Genomic DNA, 25,181 nt, shown 5'->3' with positions numbered 1-25,181 from the left:
TTGAAGTCAGTTCGCCTCATCGCTTGGAGCCATTTACGCAGCAAGCTGGCTTTGCCCATCAGAAGCATGTGCTCTGAAAGGTGGAAGAAGAACACAAAGTATTTCAGGAATTTAAAACTCAACAGCCTGCTACTGTGACCCCTCTGCACATTTCTTGTAGGAGTCTCGGAGATACTTACCTTGTTAGAAGTGCAAATCGACTAGCGCCACTTATGGCAACCGCACTCGTCGAGGATTGCATCTGCTTGACTTCGAAGTCTATAGCGGCAGCCGCGCATTGCATGCATAAGCGACTTCCAGTTCGTAAATAAATTCACGAAAATACCCGCATGTTGCACTTGTGAACATGAACTAGGCCACCATCAGTTGCTTGCGGTGGGAAAGGCTTCTACTCCTCAGTTCACGATTTTCATCGCAAAGTCCGTAAGCGCCACGTCAGGACATGTTGAGAGCCGGCACTTAGCCCGCGCAAACTTTCTGATGTTAAAGTTGGAATAAGAAGTGAACCCGCAATAGCAGACGACACCAATGAAACATTTTCTTTTTTTTAACATTGGCAAAACGGAAGCTCGTAAATTGCTCTATTTTAATGGTGAAAAAACAAACAGCGCAAACTAAGACAGAAAACACAGAAAAGAGGGGAGACACTACAAGCGCTTGTAGTTGCTCCCCTCTTTTCTGTGTTTTCTGTCTTAGTTTGCGCTGTTTTTTTCCTCCACGAATTCACACCAACTAGCCCAAATGTCTGCTTTGCTCTATTTGAAGCGTTAACAATTTTTGACAAATAGTATTTGCCCTGAAAAATGCTGTTAAACGAAAAAAAAATGGTTTGTATGGTTCGCTATATTCGGCGACATGAAGAGAAAGCCATGGGCGAATTCGTCACCATGGGCGAATTCTGATCTTGTTTACAACTGTCTGCTTTTCTTCTCATTTTTAGCAATTAGCAGTAATCATATCTCATAATAACATGTTTTGATTGAGTAAAGTTTCACAGGTTCTTTATCTTCCTCGCACCAGAGGTGCCCCGCCAGAGACGGTTGGTTTAACACGAAGACTGAAGCTCTGAGCACCAGGGGTGCCCCATCAGAGACGGTCTTGTGATGAGTTGACACGCAGGGGTAAGGCGAACACTTGTGTTTATGTACAGATATTTACAATCATATACAAGTTAAGGCACTGGACACAATTTAAGCGGCAAAAGGACAAACAACAAAAGGGGTGGAACTGGCTAATACTAGGGGAGGCCCCTACTCGGCGTTGCCGAAGATGCATAGCATCTCACCTTAGCGCAGAACCCCGCTTCCGGCTCCGGGGCCCGGTTTTAAAGCCTTAAAGGCCCGGCCCACATTTGGTCGCTTCCAATCATGTTGCACTGCTCACATGATTGGTTTACCGAGAGCATGGCCAGCCCTCCAGCTTCCGTAGGGCAAAACGCCCTTTCCACAAACAAAAACGCACGGTCGTGCCAGCACGTGCGGAGTCGGAACATTCTCTCCGCCACAAAATAAAATAAAAACAAACACAAATATACATTCGTGCCAGCACGTGCGCGAATCGGTACCGCGGGACGGTGGACACCCCTAGTTCCCGGCGCGTTCGCGAGCGGTCGCGTTCCAAGAAAGGAGACGCTCCGCTTTGAACGACCCTAGCAGCGTTCCAATGACCCCACGTACACTGCCGATCCCTTACAGATTGTAAAACATTTGCTTGCCATTTTTTTCTTTTGCTATAATTTGTATTTCTGCAGTCGCCGTTATGTTTTAGCGCTAACACTAGCCAAACCAATTAAGAAACCTCGCCTTCCCGGCATTCCCGTGGTTGGTGAAGTGATCGTTGAGAAACTCGCACAGGCAATAGCGCTAGCTTTCTCTCTAGATAATATAAAGCAGCCGCGGCAGCCGTGTCTCGATGGAGGCAAAACGCAAAAGGTGCCCAAGTCCTGTGAGGTGTCGGTGCACTGAAGAAACCCCAGGTAACCGGAATTGATCCGGAGCCGTCCACTATACAGTGTCCCTTTCTCGCTTCCTCCTTTCACTTCGTCCTTTCCATCGCTCAGCGACTCGGGTGCCCGCCGAAATGTGAAACAACGCGCTTTTCCTTTCACAAAGTCAATTTCAATTGCCACGTCTAGATCAACAACTAAACCAAAAGTGCGACATTTGCTGATGGCCACCAAATTAGGAGGAAATATTATTTGCACCCCCACTGTATAAAATCGATGATTGCAACATGATAACGAAAAACAAAAATGAACTTCCAAAGAATAAAGTGTAACGAAAGGAATGCTGGGAGGCAATAAACCGTGTGCAGTGCGAACAGAATGTTAACGAAGGTTAAATAGTGCCTGTAAATTTTTTCTTTGATCCCTATCTGTAGTGCTCTGTAACACTTACTCCAGCAAAAAACCTTTTTGCGCTGTCGAGCGCAACTCGAATTTCACACCAGTCAATGCGCATATTCCCGGCTTTTGAATCGAGCAAACCGTTTTAGTATTTTGGATTTTACGTCAATTCTCTCCATTGTTTTCGTTAAAAAGTCGAATCTTGCCCCTGGCAACCTCACCAACCAAAATGCAAAGGCCTGCTAAAGCCCGTGTAATGAAACCATGGGTGCGTGATGTCACTTGGCACTTTCGAGCACCGCACGCGCCAATTTGCATGCATAATCATCCGACACCCCACGCGCTGCACAACTGCCTGCACCATTTCCATAGAGCGCAGCCGCTACATCTCGCAACGCACCAGCCATAATCCCCTGAAATTATGCAGTCGATACAACCGCTGCTCGGCTCCAGCAAGCGTAAAAAAACAAAGAAAGAAAGAAAGAAAGAAAACCTATGATGAGCAAAGCGACACACTCTCAAGCGTGCCCCGCGGGTTGCGGTCACTGCGCACATGGGCCTAAATAATTCATAAAGCCTGAACCACGGTGCGCTTGAACGCGGAGGCCATGCCTCAGCCGTGGCCTCTGCGATCGAAGCGCGCTTTTCCGCCGCCGGAGCAGATCGCGGAGGCCATGCCTCAGCACGAGACGGTTCGCTGCCGCCCACGAGATGGCGCTAAGTTCAACACAAGCTAGCGCCATTTGGAGCGTTCAGGCGTAGCCGAGCTCTTCGCGAGGTATCGACGCGACCAACGCAGTCGTGTACAGCGCGCTCTTTTTTTTTGCGTTAATTTCATTTTAGCCGAAATGACTGCGGTCTTGACGCTCTTAATATGTATGAACACATTTTCCCTCTGCCACTGTCTCTTTCTCCTATATACCCCCCAGGTTATCTCCTCAGACAGCGAAAGCGGTCACGCGAAATCCTGCAGCCCGCAATCAAAATCCGCGAAAGCCCGGGCGACGAAACGAATTTCACGACCGGGCAAAAAGCAGAAGGTGACGATACTCAAGCAAGGAAGCGATGAGTGCCTGTCTGTTGTCTGGCTATACAGTCGAATGCGAGGATCGCTAATGTCGATTCCGAAAGGTGACCACGATTCGACCGACGATTATCGTTTTCGCTTCGTTTGTTCGCTTGATTTATTTTGCTTCTCTATTGCGTAGCCAAGCCTAGACGGTTGAAAGTAAAACGAAAAAAATGGAAAACGAGAATGAAATGGAGAAAAAATTAACGGTAGAAAAAGCAGCTATGTCTTTAAGATGAGCAAATTGTTGGGGACGGCCGGGCGGGCGAAGATGCGAGCGCTGCTCCCGCCCTGTCAAGATAATGCCGCGCTTTCAGCGTTGATCGGATCTAATGGGGCTTCTTATCGCTGTTCTTCCCCTTGGCAGCGTGCTCCTTCGGGTGAAGTGATTTTCTAGGCCTTGGAGTTTAGGCACGCTTTATATGTATACGTCGCAAGCTTGCTCGCGCGGCATATTTTTTTCGCCCGACTATCCCTTGAACGCCATTGGAAAGCTTTATTTTTGTCGTGTTCGTGATCTCCAGGGAGAAGAAATGGAATTCTAAATGCGAACCGGACTACTCAGTGTTGTGTGCGGTGTCGTGTTGCTGAAGTGCGTGTCATTCTGCAGGTAGAATTCGTGCTTCAGGCTCTGCGCTTTCGAGCCGTTGCCTTCTAGGGGAGTTTTTCTTTCTTTCTTTCTTTCTTTCTTTCTTTCTTTCTTTCTTTCTTTCTTTCTTTCTTTCTTTCTTTCTTTCTTTCTTTCTTTCTTTCTTTCTTTCTTTCTTTCTTTCTTTCTTTCTTTCTTTCTCTATATCTCTATTTCTTTCTCGCTCTCTTTGCCTCTCTCTCTTTCTTTGTTCCTTTCTTTCTTTATTTTTATTGAGATGAAGATGTAAGGTGAGGTTGGCGCCTGGCCCGTTTCTATCCCTTATTTCTTTCCCCTTTATAGTTCAGCAGCATGAAAATAAAGTCAATCCTTGGTTCCCAGTGGCTGAAACCAGGACGAAAGAACGCAAGCAGCTTATATTGCCGACAATTCGTGCAATGGTCATTCAGTATTGATTTGTGAAGAACGACCGTATATGACTCAGGCGAGTAAGACTTCGTATTGTACGCACTCTCGTGATTTCTAAAAAAGGGAGAGAGAGAGAGAGAGACAAATGGAGAAGTCGAAATAAGCCTGTAGCAGAGTGAGTGCAAGGGGGGGGAATGAGTGGAACTGCCCAGTTTTACAATGCACGGAAACTGGCGGCGTAGGTAAAAGCAATCGAACGACAATTACGGGACCCGTGTATAACCCGATATGAAAAAGAGACGCAGTCTGCTATAGTGATCCCTTAAAAGCATCCGCATTTCCGCTCCGGATATAAAGCAGAAGAATAGTGTGAAGTGCGCGAAGCGCTCAATAACACGGGGGGTGAGCTACGAGCGCATCGCCGCCGTACTACACCGGCGCCTGTCGATTCCAATGAAAGACGTGGCGGCGCTGACAACATTGCGACGATGCATTATCCCTCCGCATTCATAACAACGGGCACTGGCACGATGGCAGCCAAACAACGGGTCAAACCTCTCCAGCCAACTCACACCTTCGCGACGCCCTCTCAGACTCGCCTTTTAGTCCTGGACACACGCATCTGCACGCATGATCTGCCGAAAGCTTGCCGACAATTCTACTCCGGTCGACTAGTAACGTGCAGTGGTAAGGCCGCGCTTCGTTCAGTCACAAGAGGAGCAAGATTCAAGCTCTGCGCAGCACTCCGTCGTGTTCCCTGTTTGTGTGCCTCATGTGTTTGAGAGTTTTTCAGCAAAGCTGCCTCAAATGTTACCTTGGAAATAGTATCATGAAAGGAAAGATGTTGGAATAAAACGCCTCATTATCGCCTGGCATAGCTTACTACTTCAAAGCGTGGATAGGTCAACACAACATAGGATGTAACAGGACAGGAAATGAATTATTAGCACGGGGTGTACGTTAGAGAAGTGTAAAACAAAGGCATGCAGTGTAACGAAGGGTAGGTAGGGTAGGGTAGGGTAGGGTAGGGTAGGGTAGGGTAGGGTAGGGTAGGGTAGGGTAGGGTATGGTATGGTAGGGTAATGTAGAGTAGGGATGGGCAAGTCAAGGCATTACGTAAAAAGATAGGATAGGGTAAGACGGGGAAGCGCAGGGTAGGTTAAATAGATGAGCAAGCACATTGGGTTCTAAATATGCTCTGGGTGCTAAATATGCTTAGCCGTATCTCAGATTTCACTGCGCTGCTATTCTCGTTTATGCATAGCGAGCCCGTTTGAACGCTCCTTTCCTGCGCACTCACGTCTAAGCCTCGCTGCACGCATTTACTTACATCGGCCGTATTCCGCCCAGGCTTTCCTCTCCCCCTCCTCCACACCTAGCCATCCAGCTCTCTGCCATTCTGAACACTTAACCCCGTATCTTTTACCGGTGTCTCGCACGCAGAGAATAGGCGGACGCATGAATGCTGCGCGATCACATGGCGCGCGGTGCGGGTGCTAATGCTTTTCCGAAAGGACTGCAACCGAAAGGGAGGTGTGGAGAAGAGAGAGAGAGAGAGAGGAGGGGTGAGAGAACGATGGGGGATGCGGCGCGTTGCAGCGCGTCAGGCGGCCATTGTCCGTCCGTTCAAGGGGCGCGTTGGGGCGTGGAACCCCGAAATCTATACCCAAACCATTAGGTACCGGCGCACTCTGCCCGCCGATCGCTTTTCAATGCATCTACTTCTCTTTGGTTGCAGCTTTGTTTTTTTTCTTTTTACTTGCTTCTCTAAACAGAGTGTGGCAGTTATAATCTCTCCGCTTTTGCACGAAGTAGTGTCATATAACAGAGTAAACTGTATAATATAAACCGGACGCGATGCATCAGTCGAGTGGCTGTATAGTACAGACATAGGTACAGAGAAGGCGCCGCCGCGGTGGCTCAGTGGTTATGGTGCTCGGCTGCTGACCCGAAGGACGTGGGTTCGATCCCGGCCGCGGCGGTTGAATTCCTTTGGAGGAGAAATTCTAGAGGCCCGTGTACTGTGCGATGTCAGTGCACGTTAAAGAACCCCAGGTGGTCGAAATTTCCGGAGCCCTCCACTACGGCGTCTCTCATAGCCTTAGTCGCTTTGGGACGTTAAACCCCATAAACAAACCAACCATAGGTATAGAGAAGAACTGTGACTTAGCTCAAAGATGCAATGAAAAAATTATATGCCAGATATGTTCCAATCCTTTTCACTCGAACTGATTTGTCGTCAGTTCAGCCGCGACGTATGCGTGACAGGCAGCGACATATTATTCGACACACGTTATTTGATCCCCGCCAATAAAATCGCGTGTGGAAGCTTCAATGGTACGCACTGAGAACAGGGGGTTCTAAGCACCCTCCAGTAAAGTTCAGCGCTTGTATATATTGCACAACATCAGGGACGTTTGCTGGGCTGAGTTCGGCTGTTCTGAGATGTCCTAAACTCCAGCCGCTTGCAAATTCGACTTCGTATGTATTACATTCACCGCGGTCAACTAACCATGTGTAGGCAGAACAACGCGTTTTGGTGATCTGAATTCCATCTAGTGTTTCAGGCCAATTTCAGAAGGAAAATATGTGTGCCACAGACCTCCAATTTTGTACCTACCCATTGCGCGAATTCAAAGCACGATAACTCATTATCTGTAGTATGTTTTTCGTGCGTCTATTTAAAAAAAATATAAAATTTCGTAACGCTTGAGCATATATTTGAACTTTCCTGCTTTGCACCAACATTACTCTGGAAGCAAAAAAAAAAGAACGAATTGAACCAAAATGAAGGGAGACCTCAGTTCGCTGAATTAGATTCTGATTTGATCCTCTATAGATCATCTCCTTCTGTTTTTTGTTTTCAAGAATCCAATCTAATCGCCTTCTCTCGACCGTTACTGTTGAAGGTACAAACAACACTTGGGATTTTCACGGGACATTGTTTCGGAGAGTTGATAAATCTATAGTAGGATACAACTATAAAAAACAGCAGTTGGTATCAATGGGCTATGCACGCTGTTTACTTCGCTGACCATTAGGAATAGTAAACCAAATCAGCTTTTTGATGTTTGCCTGTATCAAACAAGCAGGATTCATAACCATTAATTTCGTACACCGATTACCTTCTAGTTTAATCAACAAGAGAAGCTTTAAACCGAACTACTTTTTGTCACGAAGGAATTCTGTGCAATGGTAACTGCATACTTAAATTATACCCTATAATAGACGTATCTATGCTATTGTTCGTCTTCTAGCGGCAGGCGCACACAGAGCGAGGACACCGCAGAAACGATCACTCCCAACGCCACAAAAAGCGGCGCTCGTTTACACTATGGCTACCAGCCATCGTTTCAGTAGGAGCGAACGCAAATCGTCAAACGTGCGCCGACACCTCTGGTGTCGAATAAGCGGAGGGGGTGAGGGGGATATACGCAGCATACGTTTGCTTCCCACATCCACACAGACAAGCTTACAAAGCGAAAAAGGCTTCAAAGCCGGACACCGCGGCTGTGGCGCTGCGTTCGGCTGGCTTAACGGATGACTGCTCTCATTCGCGGCCATACTCGCACTCTGCGCGTGTCCGAGTTCGTGCGAGTACGCAGGTACACGTTTAGTGCTTGGCGTTTTACAAGGGGTCGCCTCCCCGGCGCCACGTCGAGAGTGGTTTTAAGTGCCGTGTTTTTCCTAGCCAACGCCTCCGGCACACGCGCTCTTTCTCATTGTCGAGAGCGGTGTTGTTGTGAGCGAGCCTTTCGAACCCGGTGTTGGCGCACCCCTCGCATTTGAAAGAGAGTTTTCCCGAGAGTGAGCTACGACGTGCATTGATCCGAACGGCTGAGGCGAGCGATTTACGCGAGGATAAACGCTTTTGTCGAACATTGCTGCCGGTGTTCACGTTCCCCGCGGCGCGTAATCGACACGAAGGTGCGAATGATTTGCACGGTTCCGAATGCTGTGCTTAGGCGGCCGAGCCAACAGAGCTTTACGGTGACTGCGTAGAGGGCGGACAGATGGCGCTAGTGTAGTGTAGATGGCGCTAGTGTAGGTGGCAATTGCCACCCCCGTTTCAAAGGGGGCGCTTCTATCCATCCATCCATTCATCCATCCTGCTATTCTCAACGTGCGCGGTTGAATTTAGCCGCCGGCATCTTCCTCCACTTATCGGTTTTCAAACGCATCACGTGCTTAATAACTGCGGTGGCTAAAGATCAAGTTTAAGCGCCCGATATGGCGTCTGATGCCGTATTAAGAAGTGTTGTTGCCTGCTTATTCAAAATTCAAAAAAAAAAGGCGAGAGCCGGAAGTTAATTCGATTTAATTAGGGAAATCGGCCACACAGGGCAATCAGTCGTAGTTTCTAAGAAAGCTCGGAACGTGTAGATCGAGTTCCCGCGGCAAAAAGACAAGTTCAGATTCCTCTTCAGTGCACCTTTACTGGCATATTCTTCACTTGGTAAACATTCTTCGCAGAAAAGGCACGTCTCGGCACGATGCACATTGGGGTATCTTGTGCAGCATACATGTTTAAAAATAGCAAGAACTTTCGCGTAACACCAGAACCGAGAGCGAGAGCATGGCAAAAGACATAACAGCGAACAACATGGCAGCAGCGGCGGTGGTAAAAGACGAAAACGTTGAGGGGAAAAGGTTTTTTTCTTACCAACCTGGAAAGCGAGGCGTCTTTTCACTACCGTCGCTGCCTCTCGAGTGACCAGTTTGCAGCTCGGCCGCTAGAAGGGTGGTGGCGCAAAAAGTTTATGACGTCATGCTTTGTGTTTTCTTGAAGCCAAGGCTGCGGGGGGGCCAACGTTGAAACCTGGAAAGCGAAAATGAAACAAATAAAGGGAGCGTCACTTCACCACCATCGCTGCCGCTCGTGGGAGCCACACAGACAAAAGCAGTAATATAGGATCACCAGATTTGCTGCAACAAGCTGGAAGAACGGCTGGCTCAGGCATGGGCTAAAGGAATCAGAGTTCGCTGTGCTTCAATTAGCCTGGCTGATGAGGATCAAGACTATATATTCCTCTGCGCATTAACATAGACTACTGGTACACCTATTTCCAAGGGAGGCCTTTTTCAGAATGCGCTCTGGCCGGACAGTAAGGTCTTAGTAAGTCCCTTGCACCCCCCCCCCCCCCCTCCATGATTCCTTTATACACGCCCGCTGTATCAAACTAAACGAAAGCATGAATACCGACAATTTGTCTCTGATGCAAAATTTTCTGGCTCTAAAAACAACGCCAGCTGTTTCGTTAATACTAGTCAAGTCACCTTGTATAAACCCAACCATGAAGAACTGGGGGTCTTTGTATAGTAAAAAATAAAAATGTACCTGAGACACGCTCGTATTAAGTATAAGGTGGTAGCATTCTTAGGTTTTCATGCTGCGTATAATAAAAGTGCACGATATTACAGTTATTCATTATTCCCAACACGGCAAAGACTTTCGACATATTTGTAAGTAAATATTCATATATATGCTTCCTACCCCACTCTTACAATAGACAGTGTGCGGTGTACATCAATTTTGTTAAATATGATCTATTTTAAATTTCCGTTTTGTTTTGTTCCTCTTCAAAATCGTTCTCTGAAACGCCTAACCTTCGCGGCGTGTCTTTGTCACTGACTGATCAAAAATGATAGAGAGGGTTATAAGCGTTAACGAACGAACCGGTTCCGGCCAAGCACTGCCGCTCCTAATGTGATCATCTCGCTCATCACCCAGTTTGCTGACGCGCATAGTATATACTATATATACAAACAGACGAGCTACGTTTCCTTCGTGCTTGTGTTTCTCCGCTCATGTTCTTTTGTCTTGATTGTTTTTAAAAGCCTAGCGACGGAGGGCGCTGCATGACACTCCCTCCCCAACACTCAACTCCCCTTTCTTCTCGCCCTTTATCTGAATAGTTCTATGCAGCGCCGCGTTTGCTGGCAAGCGCGTGGTCCGCTTCGGATGCAAGATACGACAACACCGTATCGTGGCACCCTTGAGAACTTTACTCCTTTGGCCTGCGCCAAGCAAATTAAATGCCAGGGTTCGACGAGCAGTTCTTTTACTAACAAAAAGTGTGGACGACCCGATTTGCTTTTAAAGTCGACTACCCGTACTGCATATCAAGGGGAGCCTTTTTAATATACCTGATATGTACGATGCCAAAACGTCACCTAGACTAATGAATGGAGTTCGAAGTAAGAGAGATCGAAGTAACGAAGTTTTCCTATAACGACAAAGGGACACAGTGGGTAATAAGGAAAACGTTCCATGGGGTTCATAACTGCGAGCCTTACAAGTAAAAACGATCGCTTGGTCTAGTAGGGACGAGACGTTGGAGGAAAGGAGAGGAATGTTGTAAGGAAACGAGGAAGTAGTGTAGATAGAAGAGTGCATGGCCAGAAGTATGAGCCACCGATAACTAGTTAAAATAAAAAGACGTTTCGGCCCCGCTACGGGCGCCTTGTTCCGTGATTATTCCCACCCAGATGGGTTTTCCACCCAACTCTTAGTTTCAGAAGTCAAAAATAAAAAGAAGTACAGAGAAGTAACGCTGAAAAGTGTCGCCCACATGGCAAGTGCAACACAAGCGAACGCAACGCTGAAATATTTTAACGGCGGGTATACGTTCAAGGAGCGAATCGAGCCAGGTAGTTCCGTCCAACACGTGCGCATCACTGCACGCAATTACGAACGGAACAGGTTACTTTAACACAGCACGTTCTATCTCCTCATCTCGGCGTTCACCGCTGCCCACTGCGTGCCAAAACTGCTCCGTTCTCTCCTCCTAAGCCCTCCTCCTCCTCTCCCACCGGCCCCTCCTTTTCCTTCCCCCTTCTCTGTCGGACGTCTGTTTCCTTCTCCGTTCTTCACGCCTTCAATTTCGCGCGCAATTACCGAGCCCGGAGCAGCGGGAACAGCGCTAACAGATAGCAGATAAAGGCCAGGCGAGCGCCACGGGCCGAGCTGTATGAAGAGCGGTGAGGGCACGCGGGGACACCGAGCAAAGCGCACTACGTACTGAAGGGGCCTGGACGGTGAGGAGGGGGAGCTGCGAGGGGTGTTAGGTTGGAGTTGGGAACGAAGGAGGGGGGGTTCCCATAGGTGGACGGCTTTTTACTCAGCCCGCAGCTGTCTACCATGCTCGCCACCGTGCGCGAGCGGACACAGGCCGGGGCGCACTTTGTGATGCTCCATCCAGTCGTCCTTTTCGTTTGCTCTCGCTCGGGCTACCGTGTTTGCTTGGAAATTTGCTCGGCGCTTTTCGAAAACCGGCGGCACGGATGCGCAAAGTAGTGGCGAGGAATGAACAAGAGGGGACGACAGAAGACGGTGCGAGTTGAGGGCGATAGTGTCAGGGGAAGGCGTACGGGAGGGGACAGAGTAGATGGACCGGTCGACCTGATGACGGACGGGCTTTTGAGGGAGCGCACCCCGCTAGAGCGCGCGGTAATTTGCTCGTCACGAGGGGTCGGTCCTTTCTTTATTTGCGCGCGGAAAACGCTGACAAACGCGAGCCAGGGGCATGGCCTTCAAACGTGTGCTTCGTTGGGACTGTGTGAGAGGCCCGCTTTCTCGGGACGCTGCCCGAAGTCGAATGCAGCTCCGTTTTTCTGTGAGAAGGAAGGCTGGATATAGAGGCGTTTCTACTCGCCTGAACTACCTCCGTTTGTTGGTGAACCAGATAACGGAAAGAGCTGGAACGAGAGAGGCTGGAAACACGGTGAATTTGTTGAGCGAGGTACACCTGATTAACACGCCTGTGTAACCAATGTTATTGTTCTTAACAGTTACCTAGCCACTTCGCCCCTCCTCCTCGTAATTACGACGGCCACTGGACGTTGAGGGCGAACACGAGACTCCAAAGATTCGACCCCCCCCCCCCCCCCCCCCGCCTCCCTCGAAAATCGTGCTCAAATGACAGTCGTAATGACAAAATGAGCACTGTTGATTCTAGACGATCACTCACTTTGTTGTCGTCCAATTTTAAACGTAAACATATCAATAAGAGATGTGAACTTTGCAGTGCGGTGCTGTCGGGAATATAGTTACTGTGGATGCATAACGAGGAACTTAAAATATAGCCTTACGAAAGCCAAAATTACTTGAGCATTGGAAATATATCACAGGCTTTTTTGGCCGAAATTTGGAGATACACGGTTCCAATTGTCATGCACAGAATTTTAATTCAAGAGACTATGTAGGACGGTATCATTTTGTCTATTTTACCTTTGTTTATTTTTTTTTTTTGCTTTGCGCTTACTGTATTTGGGAGCAGTTCATATTTTAGTAGTAGCGACACCGAGTGCATCATCAGCTGGACAGGCGCAGTTGGCTTCTCGCGCGAGTGGTTCGCACTGCTAAAAGTCCTTTTTTTCATCATCGTCGATCATCAGAAGCAGCTGCTTAGTCATCTTGTGATTATCGTAAACCAAGACAAATCCACCGCAATACAAAAAACTATCAATAGTGTGTGTTTAACCTATAGTGTGTTTAACCTATCAATAGGTTAAACTTCTCGCGTTTAACTCACTAATCAGGCCTAAGCTCGAATATGCATGCGTGGTGTGGGATCCTTATACTAATACTAATATTAAGAAAATTGAAAGAATCCAAAGAAAAGCCATAAGATTTATTTATTCTAAATTTTCACCTTTTGATTCTCCGTCTGAGCTAATGAAATCTAACCGTATCCAACCTCTTGAGGTAAGAAGAAAAAATATTCGACGAGAATTTCTTTTTTTGCTCATAAATAACAAACTGGCTCTTGATCCTGCACCCTATTTATCGTTTTTAGCTACACGCATCACACGTCACCATCATCCCGGTTCACTTACCCCGTACTTTGCTAGAACTGACACTTTTAAATTTTCCCTTTTCCCGCGTACCATCAGTGAGTGGAATTCTCTGACATGATAAAATGTAAGCGCATAGTCATCCTGCATGCCTTTCTTATTTTTATTTTTAGTTTTTCTTTCTATTTTACTTGTTATTTCTTTTTATTTTACTTGTTACCCGTGTATCTGTGTTATCTTGTTCTGCTTGGATCTGTAAGATGATCTGCAGTATGAAATAAATAAAATAAAAAAAATACATCCAAGCTTCCGGCGGAGCCAAAGGAATTTTCAGCGGTTCCTCGGTGGTAATTCAGTGTTAGCTGAATTACCACCGCTGATTAGGGTTTCAAGTTATGACCACAGGGACAGGCAATAAAGAATGTATCCGCCAGATATGGCCCCCGTATCTATGGAAATGCTCATGACACACATATAATCGAATGCACGGAAGCATGGATAGGGCTACCTTTATCCTGCTTGCTCCGGCCCTGTACAGCACTGCGCAGGCCCTTGGTACATTCATTTTGTAGTTTATTTTTACTTGCCGTGGCCCACTTGAGCTGCTGAGCTCAGGCTACCGATGCTGGAAGCGTTCCTGGTTGCTCAGGTGACTAACAGAAAATAGCCGTGTAAGCATCGCTGACCTCACGCTCCCCTGTTCCTGGAAACATCCCTATTTTGATGCCTTTATGCTAAATGAAGCTAGAGAAAGATTAATTTCCTTGTCGCCTCTGATGGTGCATCTGAAATGACAAATTTTATTCCGTGACGAAGGACACATATTTTGGTGTGACGTATATAGTTTCCTGAGTTCAGGTTTCGCTAATTTTCCTCAAAGCTGAAAGAGATCGACGTCCCATTCCACAAGCCGTAAGCAGACCTTTGTTTCGAGTGTGAGTCTGTTCTGCCATTGCTGTAACCTTCCAAGCGCGTCTGCCGCGTGCAACTTGAACAACATGCTGAGGGCTATAACGGTTCGCCTTCCGTATATAGATGGGGGGGGGGGGGGGGGAGTTCTTCTGTGCCTCTATGTTTTTATCATAAACTAAAGTTCAGCCGTATATATATATATATATATATATATATATATATATAAAGAAAGAAGGGAAGAGAAATGAGGGGCTCGGCTCGTCGGAGGTCGTGGGTTCGGATCCCACCGGATGCATGTGGTTGTTTTTTCTCCTGCTTTTCTAATCAACTAGCTTTAAGCGATAACATATTCAGTAATATTCTAAAGCGAACAACAGCACAAAATAAATAAATAAATTAAACATCCCGTCTCCCTTGGTTTCTGAGGCTGTTGGCTTCTCTCTTATATATATATATATATAATATATATATATATATATATATATATATATATATATATATATATATATATATATATATATATATATTGCGTTAGAGGGCAGGCGTTCCACTATATCGTCTTATTTTTCCATGTAAGGTGGCCTATAAATTCGTTGCCCGTGGCTTCGAGCTTCCCGAGAAAATTGGGCCGAAATGGGATAGTTGGACCTTGTATCATTTTTCGCCTCCGGCTACGTTGTCACGACCACTTATTGGGAACGGTGCCCATATTCCTCAACGAAGTACGTAGCCGCTTGCACCAAGAGCGCCCAGCGCTTCCCCACCTTTTTAGTCCTGTCCTTATCATCCCTCGCAAACAAAACGGGGATGATCCCCGTAACTGATCGCGTTACGGGACACTTTTTCCCCCGGCCTCAACGCAGCAGGTGGCGGTTTTCTTTTGGCCCGCCCACCTAGGGTTGAGCCGTTGTATGCTGTATAGCACTCCCACTCCGCACAATGGCGTCCCAGGCGAGGACCGAAAAACCGCCGCTCTATGCGCGAGCCATTGTCCGTGCCGAAACTAATGAGGGATCATTTCAAGCCCCGCGGGTCGACCACCGAGCCTTTCATACGCGTACGCCGTTGTGAAGTGAACGACCGTGTGCACATGCACTGCGCGAGACGAAAACCTATCCTCCGCTCTGGGCTACACGCACAAAAGGAAGAAGCCACAAAATCTCTTGTGTCAACACAAGAGTGCACAAACGTTCGCGCTTCCTAAGCCTCGGACCTCTCGTTAGAGGCTTAGAGAGGTGCAGCTGCGGGAGCTGTTGTGCACAGCTGGTAATCTCTTCACGCGTATAACTTTCAACCCCTGAACGTTTGAGGATGTCTCGTACCAGTCTTTCTTTGTGCTTCACCTAAACGTTGTAGGAAGAAAGAGCAAACGGTGTACTGCACCGGTGGGAAAACCCGAACAAGAAGCGCGGTGCATGCTATCCGGTTTGTCACTCGGGTACCTGCGCTTCAGGTAATCCCGTGAAAGTGAGAAAGAAAAATCGGAGTGGCTAGAAGGGCTATAAGCGCTCGAATGGCTTGAAACCGCCTGTGAAGAGAAAACGTGAAGCTGTCCAAGGGTTTACTGTTCAAGGGAAACTAAAGCGAAAGGGATCCCTGTGGTGTTCTGGCTTTCTGCGCAGTTAAAAAAACAGTGGTCCACGACTCTTCCAGAAAAAATGATGCGTGACATTGTGGTGACGACCGCAAAGTACAGCATTTCCTTCCTTGAGAGGTTAGAGGAGGTTAGACACTTGTATATACAGCAAAACTTAACTGAGTTCGAGAAACATTACGCACCTATTAATAGATTGGTAAGGAACTAGTGTTAAAAGAGCGTTCCTTAATTATAGCAATGAATTTTGCCCGTGATATTCAGCGAGAATTGGACTATAGTGCCTCGTCATGTCCAAGATTTTGGAGAAAAATTTTGAATACTGGAAAATTTTAAGTACTCTTATGCAATTATTGAAGATAATGTTCCATTCTTCCGATGCGTCGAAAGATCTTTTAAACTTTTTTTCATCGCTCGCGTGGAGCAGTTAAGACTGCCATAGATGGACAATGGGGAATGCTTTTGAAGACAGCATAAACGTTAATAGCAAAAAAATGCAAGCCTTACGAAGGGAGATCTGTGAACATATTGATTGTTATAGTGAAATTTTACAATATGCGAAAAAATTTCGTTCATACACTGTTTCCAGTTAAAAAAATGTTCTTATACAGAATAGTTGGACATACATATTTGCATGTTTTAGGAACACACACACACACACACACACACACACACACACACACACGCACGCACGCACGCACGCGCGCACACACATACAATCACTTTTTTCGAAACAATGGAGTAGCATATGTCTCAAGGAATCGTGCAGTGTATGTATATATGGCTTGAAGGCATAAAACTGACAGATGACCCCATCTCGGAGCACACTTGCTTAGTCGATCGTGTTCAAATGAACTTCCTTTTTTTATTATCCTCACGTATAGCGCTACATTTTATTTGTGGAATGGGGTGGACGTGTCTGCGGACGCATACATATATCAATCTCTTGCGCACACAGGCCACATTGACTCGCTGGGTATTAAACCGAGCTCGACAAAGTCGTCCGTTCCAATTTCGTCCGAGAAGCTTTCAATATTCCGCGAGTTCATACGCTTCTGCGAGATAACCAGAAAGGCAAACAGGGGCTCTGTAAATTCACTCGTCGCCATCTTCAATGTTATGAAACTCTCAGGTTGTATTTCTTTCTAGTTTTGCGTTTACGCAGTCACTCATGAGATACCAGAACAATGTTATGTTTTTTGCATTTGCTACTGTGTTTTTCATTGGTTTGTTCCTTTTTTCTCACGCGAGAAAACAAAAGAAGTTTCGAGGAATCCGCAGTGATAAGAATTCTCTTCAAGCTCCGAGAGCCACTGTCATTGCAGTGTATTGATCTCATAAATGTTTGTTGCAGCTCCGATTCGCAATTTCTTGGGCGGATCATTTACCTCCAGAGTTTCAGCACACGAGTAATCATATCACTTCATCTTTTTTCTCGCTTTTAGTTTCACGCTAGTGGCTTTGTGACTGACCCTTTCGACTTTGAAAAACTATTGGTGACCAGCACTGCCCAGAAGCAGACAGCACACAACTATAGACACGTGCAGAGACGTTATGTACCTGGCCGAATATATCGAGGGTGTAAATGATGACAGTTGGGGCATTTTGGTGTCCGGATATCGAAAGACAATATTACTGTGTATGTTCTCTTTGGAAACACCACTAATTCAACAGAACACTTCACTCATTCCTCTTTATCATGATTTTTTTTATTCAATATTCTTTCTGTTCGCCACAAACGTCTGATTGCTTGTGCATGCTCCGTAAAGGTGACGCACATGTGTGTGCACACCAATGAATGAATGAATAAAAAATTCATTAGGTTTCCATTAAAACTCCACCGGGTCCTTAGTCCAGGATCCCAATGATTTGCGCGACCTTTCGGGTTGTGGTAAGGCGGATGTGTCCGCATAGTCGACAACTACATGTGCTGACCTCTTTTTCAGCGCCCCGGTAACTTCGAATTCCACCCCCTCCCCCGCACCTTTGTTTCTTTTTTTCTGCGCAACGGTTTCTTTGAAAGGATGCCAACTCTCTCATCCTGCAACATTACGCAATTTAGTGCTAGGTCCTACACTTAAGTTGCTCAGGAAACCTCGCAACGGTTACGTGTGCAGACACAGCTCGAACCTACCCCGCAGTTAAACACGCACTAGGATCTCCAAGGAGCCGAAGCGCGCCACAGGAGAGAAGAAACAGTACTCCGGAGACAAGGGCAGTCCTACAGCACAGCGGGCTTATATACAAGGCAGCACAGGGACCGGGGAACGCGGCAGGGACTGGCAAGGTTTTTATTCTCCCGCGACAGCGAAAGGGCACAGACAACACGGACCGACAGAGGGCAGCAGGATGACAAAAGACACCGCTGTCGAGTATAAGGAGAAGAACCGAGGCAATGGCAACACGAGAGGAGTGCCACGACAAACAGAGATGACATGGTGCTAGAGCTCCGCAATAGCTCGTGTACGCACAGCGCGTGTTGCGGGGAAGCGGAGCTGAAGGGTCGGGAACGGTGCTCCTCCAGGGCAGATGGTGGCGCAAGCCTGATGCGTGCGTGTGTGTCTGTCTGTGTCCGTGTCATTGCACGGATGGGCCAACGCCAAAGGGAGCTACGCTGCTGTCACAGCATCGGAGAAGAGACCGAGTGAGCTCGCGCCGTGCGTCTATTTACATTTGCGTTTTTTTTTTTATCTTCTCCTGCCGCCCGACGACGCGAAAGAAGATGTGATTACTCTCGAGATCCAATCGTGCCTGATTAGAAATGTCAATAGCCCACTTAGGATATTCATCAGGTTTCGTAAACAAAGCTGCAAAGAGGAGGGCTTTGTTCCCCTTCTCATCTTCCTCCTCCTCCCCAATCTCCCCTTTTCTTTATCCACTTGTCCCTGTGTAGCCTATGGTGTGCGTACGAGGGTTTTATTAACTTTTACTCTAATTTTATTGCTTCCCCGGACGTATAAGACCGCGCTGGTGGGATATACGGGTTCTTTACTGTGTGTGCAACCGTCGGAATCGTGTCCTCAGAACTCTCTTGCCACTCGCTTCGGATACATATCACAGAAGGTAAGATCGAGCAGCTCACTGCAAAGGCCCTTGAAGGGGTGATTAAAGAAATGGACGCACGTTGAAACAATATACAACAACCAAATGAAGAAGCAGTTTCGATGTCTATATTTCGCGAAAATAACGCGACATAGTACACTGGCGACATTATGTACGATACAAAAGTGGCGTGCTATGAAAATACGCTTATTTCAATGAACAAACAGTACGTAAGTAGAACAGTACATTAGTACATTAGTAGAACAGTACATTTGTCGTAAGATGCTAGGTTATCCGCGATGAAAAGTCTCTGAGCATGTTGTAAAAGCGCGCAAGAACTGACGATTGAATGAGGCAGTATTCCATTATTTAAATAATATCTGGAAGAAGCTATATTTAAATGTATCACTGCGTGATAATGGCGGCGGGCCAGTTATCAGCAAACGGAGCATATATGTCTGCAGCTTTAATTTTGTGAAGTTGCTTAGAATTCTGAGAAGGTGCTTTTTACCTGGGGATGAATACTATGAAAAAATATGTTAATACATCAAACTTTCAGAAAAGGTGCAGGAGCGCAAAGTACGAACGCAAACGAAGCGAGGGGAGAGGACGTGTGCTTGTCTCGTCGCTTCACTTTGTCGAGGTTTGCGCTCCTGCATCTTTTCTGAAAAGAAGCCAACAAGACCCGCTACAAGTATTTATCAGATATATCAGACTATGTACACAAATCTAAAGCGCCGATGGAGGTGCGGCCTCGTTATGCCGATAAATTTCCTAAACATTTAACTCTATGCATCTCCATGCACCGCCTATGATCCTGTACATGCCCATATCGTATGTATACCCTTCATTGCGGTTTTCACCTTTTGGTGTCCACTCCATTACTATAACAGATCACGTGTTGTCAGCTCTAGGCGTTGTGTGTTGCTGTCCCTATGCATTTCCTTTTTGTCCCTCAGCTAAAAAATATGCCCAACAGCAGTATTCTATGTTGTAATCCCTAATCCATGCTGCTTTCTTACTGTCTCTCACACCTGATATTTTCCTCTTGTTGTCCGCTGTGCTGTGTTTTTAGCTTGATTTTTAGCATTGTCCTATCCTCCAAGTGTAACATGAGTGGGTTGTCGCACAGCTTCCGTCCTGTCTGTTCGACCACGTTCCACGTGACACTCGCGGTTACACAGGACGTACTACGCTCGCCGCTGCGGACGAGGGTGGCGCTGGTGAACACTCTCAAGATGAGGTTACACTCAGCACATATACCCAAGAAGTATAATAGTGGACAGCCGTCGCCTTAGCTCAGTTAGCAGGGAATCGTACGTGAAATTCCAAGATCGTGGGTTCGAATCCACCGGCGGCATGTGGTTGCTCATCCTTCTACATTCTAAACGATTATTTTTCAATCATAAGATAATTGCGCTATTATTTAGAATTACTCAGTACCACTAATAAAAAAAAGAGATAGAAATATTCCCCTACGCTTTCCTTGGTTTCGCTTGTTGGCTTCCTACATTTGCATGTCATAACGAGCCTCTCAGTTTGCGACCCTTGTCCGCTCAAGCGGAATTTATCGCCCTTAAAAATGAAATCCGTGCTCGGAGAGAAAACCATCGGACTGATGGCCACCGAGGACAAGGAGCGAAAGAGTCAACTGCTTTCAACTATCAGAAACTCTGTCACCTTCCTGGGCGAAGGAGAAGAAGCAAACGATAGCTCTTTCCCCTCCCCCTTTCATCCCTCCTCCCCCGTGCACCCACTTCAAAGCCACCCTTTAATCACGAGACCACACAGTGTGGGAATGTTCTCGGAGGCGCGCTCATTTAACCTGCCAATCTGAGCGGCATTTCTACAAACTTCCAAGTGGTCCAGCTGGTGAACACGTGGACCTCGCTGGTATATATACCCCAAAAACTCCTTACAGAGCAACCATCGCTATGACTGAGTGTGCAAGGCACTCGGCATATGGAGTGGCAGGTGGGGTGGAAATCCTGATGCGTGCCAGGTTGGCACACATGCCTGGATGGATGCCACCCTACCGGAAGGCTGTGTCAGAGCTGTAGCACTGGAGAGCTCCTCCAGCGGGAGCCGCAAGCAGTGCATATATACGCCCCTGCCCCGCGCATAAAGCACAGGTTGTGCGGCGCGGGGGCGTATAGAGAAAAGCGATGCACCCCGCACCGCGCAGCCGTGGCTTGTGGGCTGCGCAGTGTGGCACACGCGTCCGTTCCCTATTCCACACTGGTTGGTGCCTTGTCCCGTCGGGGCCACACGGCGAGGACATGAAGCGGGAGAGACAAGTTGCGCGGGTGCTCCGCAGTCTTTTTGCCAATTTTTTCACTGTTCCTTATTTTTTTACTCGCCTTCAAGGCAAAGAAGAGATGGTGATACCTGTACTACATCTTCAGTCCCCCACAGTGATACCAGTACAGAAGCCGCCTTCCCCACGCGGCCAAAAAATTAGAAGAGACACTTAGCTCCGCTTCAAGGGTGTGGCCCCATAGCGTAGTGACTTCCCTTATAAAAGGGGTCTATAGACAGTCTATAGACTTCTTATAGACGCTGTTGTCTTCCTATAGATATTGCTTTTTGTCTATGCATAGTCTGTAGACTGTCTATAGACAAAAGTCCACTAAAAGTGTATGGCCATAAATCTATGTATTGTCCATCGACTGTCTACAGCATTCTTATTGCCTATAGACTGTTCTCTACAATTTGTTTATAAACAGCCTATAGAGTTCGTAGACAGGAATCTATAGACATCTATAGTCTGTCTAAAAAATTTTTGTAAGGGTTAATTCCCATATATGAAGGGTCATCCTCTACTTTACATTCATAGATACCTTGGAGTCCTCATACCACTCCTGGTGCAGTGGTGCAGCGATTAAGCGATGCGGCACCGCCCTGTAATTGCAAGTGCTCCAAGCGATGGGCCTTATATATGCGGCCCAGGTTCATCTTCCAAGGCGACCAATCATTAATGTAACTTCCACCTGCCCCGGCGGGCAGTGTGCTTACTATCCGGTGGGTAGGTTGTGATGACGTCACAATGCCACGTTATCTAGGTGGCCCACCTGCCTCTTAGTTGCTCTCTGGGCACAACCTGCCTGAGTCATGCTCTTGATTTTTTGCTCACAACGCCGACGCCGATAACGCCGGAGTTTTTGGACAACGAAGCCTTTAACGCTATCGTTTTAAAAATGGTCATGGTTGAATCTTGAGCTGTTTGTTCGTGTAGGTCTTATGATGTACAGGCTCTCGCATCATGCGGCCGCTTATGTCGATCAGATGGACGGCCTAATTGTGTAGGAACTCTACTTTCCCGCTTTCGCGCCGCTATGTGTACTAAGGACAACATCCGTTGCATTTTGTCCAGTTTTAGACGACGCAAGATTCCTGAAAGACGCAGTATCAGTTTTTAGAGCGCAGAAATTGGACACACTTCGTTCCCTATTGCGGCTTGGCAAGCCCGCAATTTATGAACATTTTGTGTACACATATTGTACAATAATAAAGAAAACTTTATTAATTTTTCAGGTTAAGAACACGAAAATGAGATATTTTTTGGTAATAAGACGTTGCAAATACTTAAGAGGATGTCATATATCAGGCAATAATATGCCCACACATCTGGTTTGTTTGGTTGGTTGGTTTATTGGGGTTTAACGTCCCAAAGCAACTCAGGCTATGAGGGACGCCGTAGGGAAGGGCTCCGGAAATTCCGACCACCTGGAGTTCTTTAACGTGCACTGACATCGTACAGCACACGGGCCTCTAGAATTTCGCCTTCATCGAAATTCAGCCACCGCGGTCTAGATCGAACCCACGTCTTTCGGGTGAGCAGCCGAGCGCCGTAACCACTGAGCCACCGCGGCGGGGCGCCCACACATCTGGATATTGGCAAGTTTTATCGAATTCAAGTGGAAGCTCATCCAATGTCCAAGACAATAGGACACTCCGCCAATTACCACTGACACCATAGCTGCTAGCGCAACCCAGGGATTGTCGTTATTACTACGCGATAGCATAGGAACCTCACCGGAGCAAAAAGCCGGCGGCGACCGTCCGGCGTTGCTCAGGAAAATTCTGACTGGACGACGGGCAGTGACGTCACGAGACATGGCGTCAATTAAGTGGAGAAATCCCATTGGCTGGAGGGACGTGACGTCAGCAGACCCGGTTCGGCTGTGTGAAGCCTCTACCTGCGGACCGTGGCGGGTGGTAGGTGGTGTACGGGAAGAGCGCGATAAGAGCAATGTGGGTCTCACCGGTCATCTCCGGCAAAGGCGTTTACCGCCTCGAATGCCATCACATTGTCAATACATAATGGAATGAGGTGCCCACTGCTATTTAGTGCGAAAGTACTATTGGCCTCTTAACCTGGAAAATATTGGTGTGTGGTGAGGCCTCCGAGTTCGTCACGTGATGTGGGAAATGGTGGGGAATATACGAGACTTTAAAGAAGGGTTATCTTTAGGTGTGTGCGAATATCAAATTCTTCGAATACGAATCAAAAACGAATACTTGGCTCCGAATATCGAATCGAATATCGAATAATCAAGGACAGACGCATTTAACCACTACAAAACATTTATTTGGGCACCCAAGAACATCACAGTTAAACTCTCGACGATTAAATGAACACAAAAGGTGTGTGTGTGGCTGCACAAAAGGTATCAGTCTCGAACACTATTCTTAGAAGAGTGAAAATATCAGAGAAGTTGGTTGGTACACAGCATTGATTAAGGCTAGCTTGCCATCAGCACGAACGCGCGTTGCTGGGATGAACATAAACTTTTCTCGTGAAGGAAAACCCGCTGCTCCACATGTTCAGGCAGAAGTAGTTCCCTTCTAGCTAAAACGACTCCTCCAGCCACAGAAAATGCCCTCTCACTTGGCACAGAACTGGCACGTATTGCGAGGTACTTCGTGCACAGCTCTGACTACACCAGCTTCGCAGGTATAGCCACAAAGAAGCTCACCAGCGCAGTCAGCTACGGCATGGCCCTTGGAGGTCCATGCGCATTGCTCTGGGCTCCTCCCTGTTGTTATGTCTTTGTCGAAAGGGCTTGCGGACCGAAATGAACGCCGGTGCTCACAATGAATATTCGGCTAGATACGAATATTCGCGTCGGGTCGAATATTCGAGACAACACGAATACTTTGATTTCGAATCGAATACGAATAGTAAAAATATAATATTCGAATTATATTCGAAAATTTCGAATATTCGCACACCCCTAGTTATCTTGGCAAACCTGGAGAAATAAAATAAATATTGTCGCGATCGTGTTTCGAACCCGCGTCCCCGCGAACAGATCAGCTTCGCTGGCCACACCACGAGAGCACTGTCTTAATCGCAACAGCCGACCACGCCTCGTGTTAAACTCTAACACACTCTCGCGCTATGCATTGCACGTTGTTGTGTTAAAGGTGCACTGAAGAGGAATCTGAACTTATCTCTTTACCGTGGGAACTCGAACTACATGTTCCCAGAATTCTTAGAAACCTCAATTTATTGCCCTGTGCGGCCGATTTCCCTGATTAAATTGAATTGACGTCCTGCTCCCGCCTTTTTTTTTTTTCCTTGAATTCCCGCATACGGTGGGAGGAGTCGACCAACGCGTGGAGTGCCTTCCAGGCAGTCGCGTGGCGAATTTGCTTCCGCTTTTATTTTGTTTCTTGTAGGTTTCCGTTAATAAAGAGGTCTGGTCAGAGACTACATAGCTGCAAATTAGGCCCACGGAAATAAAAATATGCGTGGACTCTTTGCTTTTGCCGATCACTACGTATAACTCCGCCGATGGCAGAGCGGCAAGCCGCCACGGGAGTGGGTGAAAGGTTGGCTGACACTTCCCACCGTTCGCGGGGAATAAAAAAAAAAAGGCGGGAGCCCGACCTGGATCCGATTTAAATTAGGGAAATCGGCCGCACAGGGCAATAATTAGAAGTTTCCAAGAACTCTCGGAACGTGTAGATCGAGTTCCAGCCGTAAAAATACGATTTCAGATTCCTCTTCAGTGCACCTTTAACTTCCATCTGTGCGCACGTCACGAAAGGAAATGCGCTTTCAATCGCACTTTCAGGTACGTGGTGTTGGTGTCCGCCTGCAAAAACCTGCTTTCGCACAATGTTTCGTGTTTAGCAATGCTAGACCCAGCGCTTTTTTAGAAGGGAAAAAGCCCGAAGAAACAGTGCTGCCACAAAGAGGTACGCAGGCGGCGTTCAAAAATACAGGGCTCTTACAACACCGCGCAAGGATATATAAAGGGGCCGTCTCTTCGCGGTTCTCATCCCACCACCAAGGCAATTTTATGTCTTCTGCTATTTCAACTCCATCGGCCTCGGCCCTGTGCGGCTGATCGGCGTCAGCCAAGAAAAACTTTCCTAAGACACGCTAGAGTGCGACGGAGGTCTTTCTCTCTCTCTC

This window comes from Amblyomma mixtum, chromosome 8, assembly GCF_055824585.1.
Source record: "Amblyomma mixtum isolate Tamu chromosome 8, ASM5582458v1, whole genome shotgun sequence".
Taxonomy (NCBI): domain Eukaryota; kingdom Metazoa; phylum Arthropoda; class Arachnida; order Ixodida; family Ixodidae; genus Amblyomma; species Amblyomma mixtum.
The sequence above is the reverse complement of the archived record's forward strand: the minus strand, read 5'-3'. Positions refer to the sequence as shown.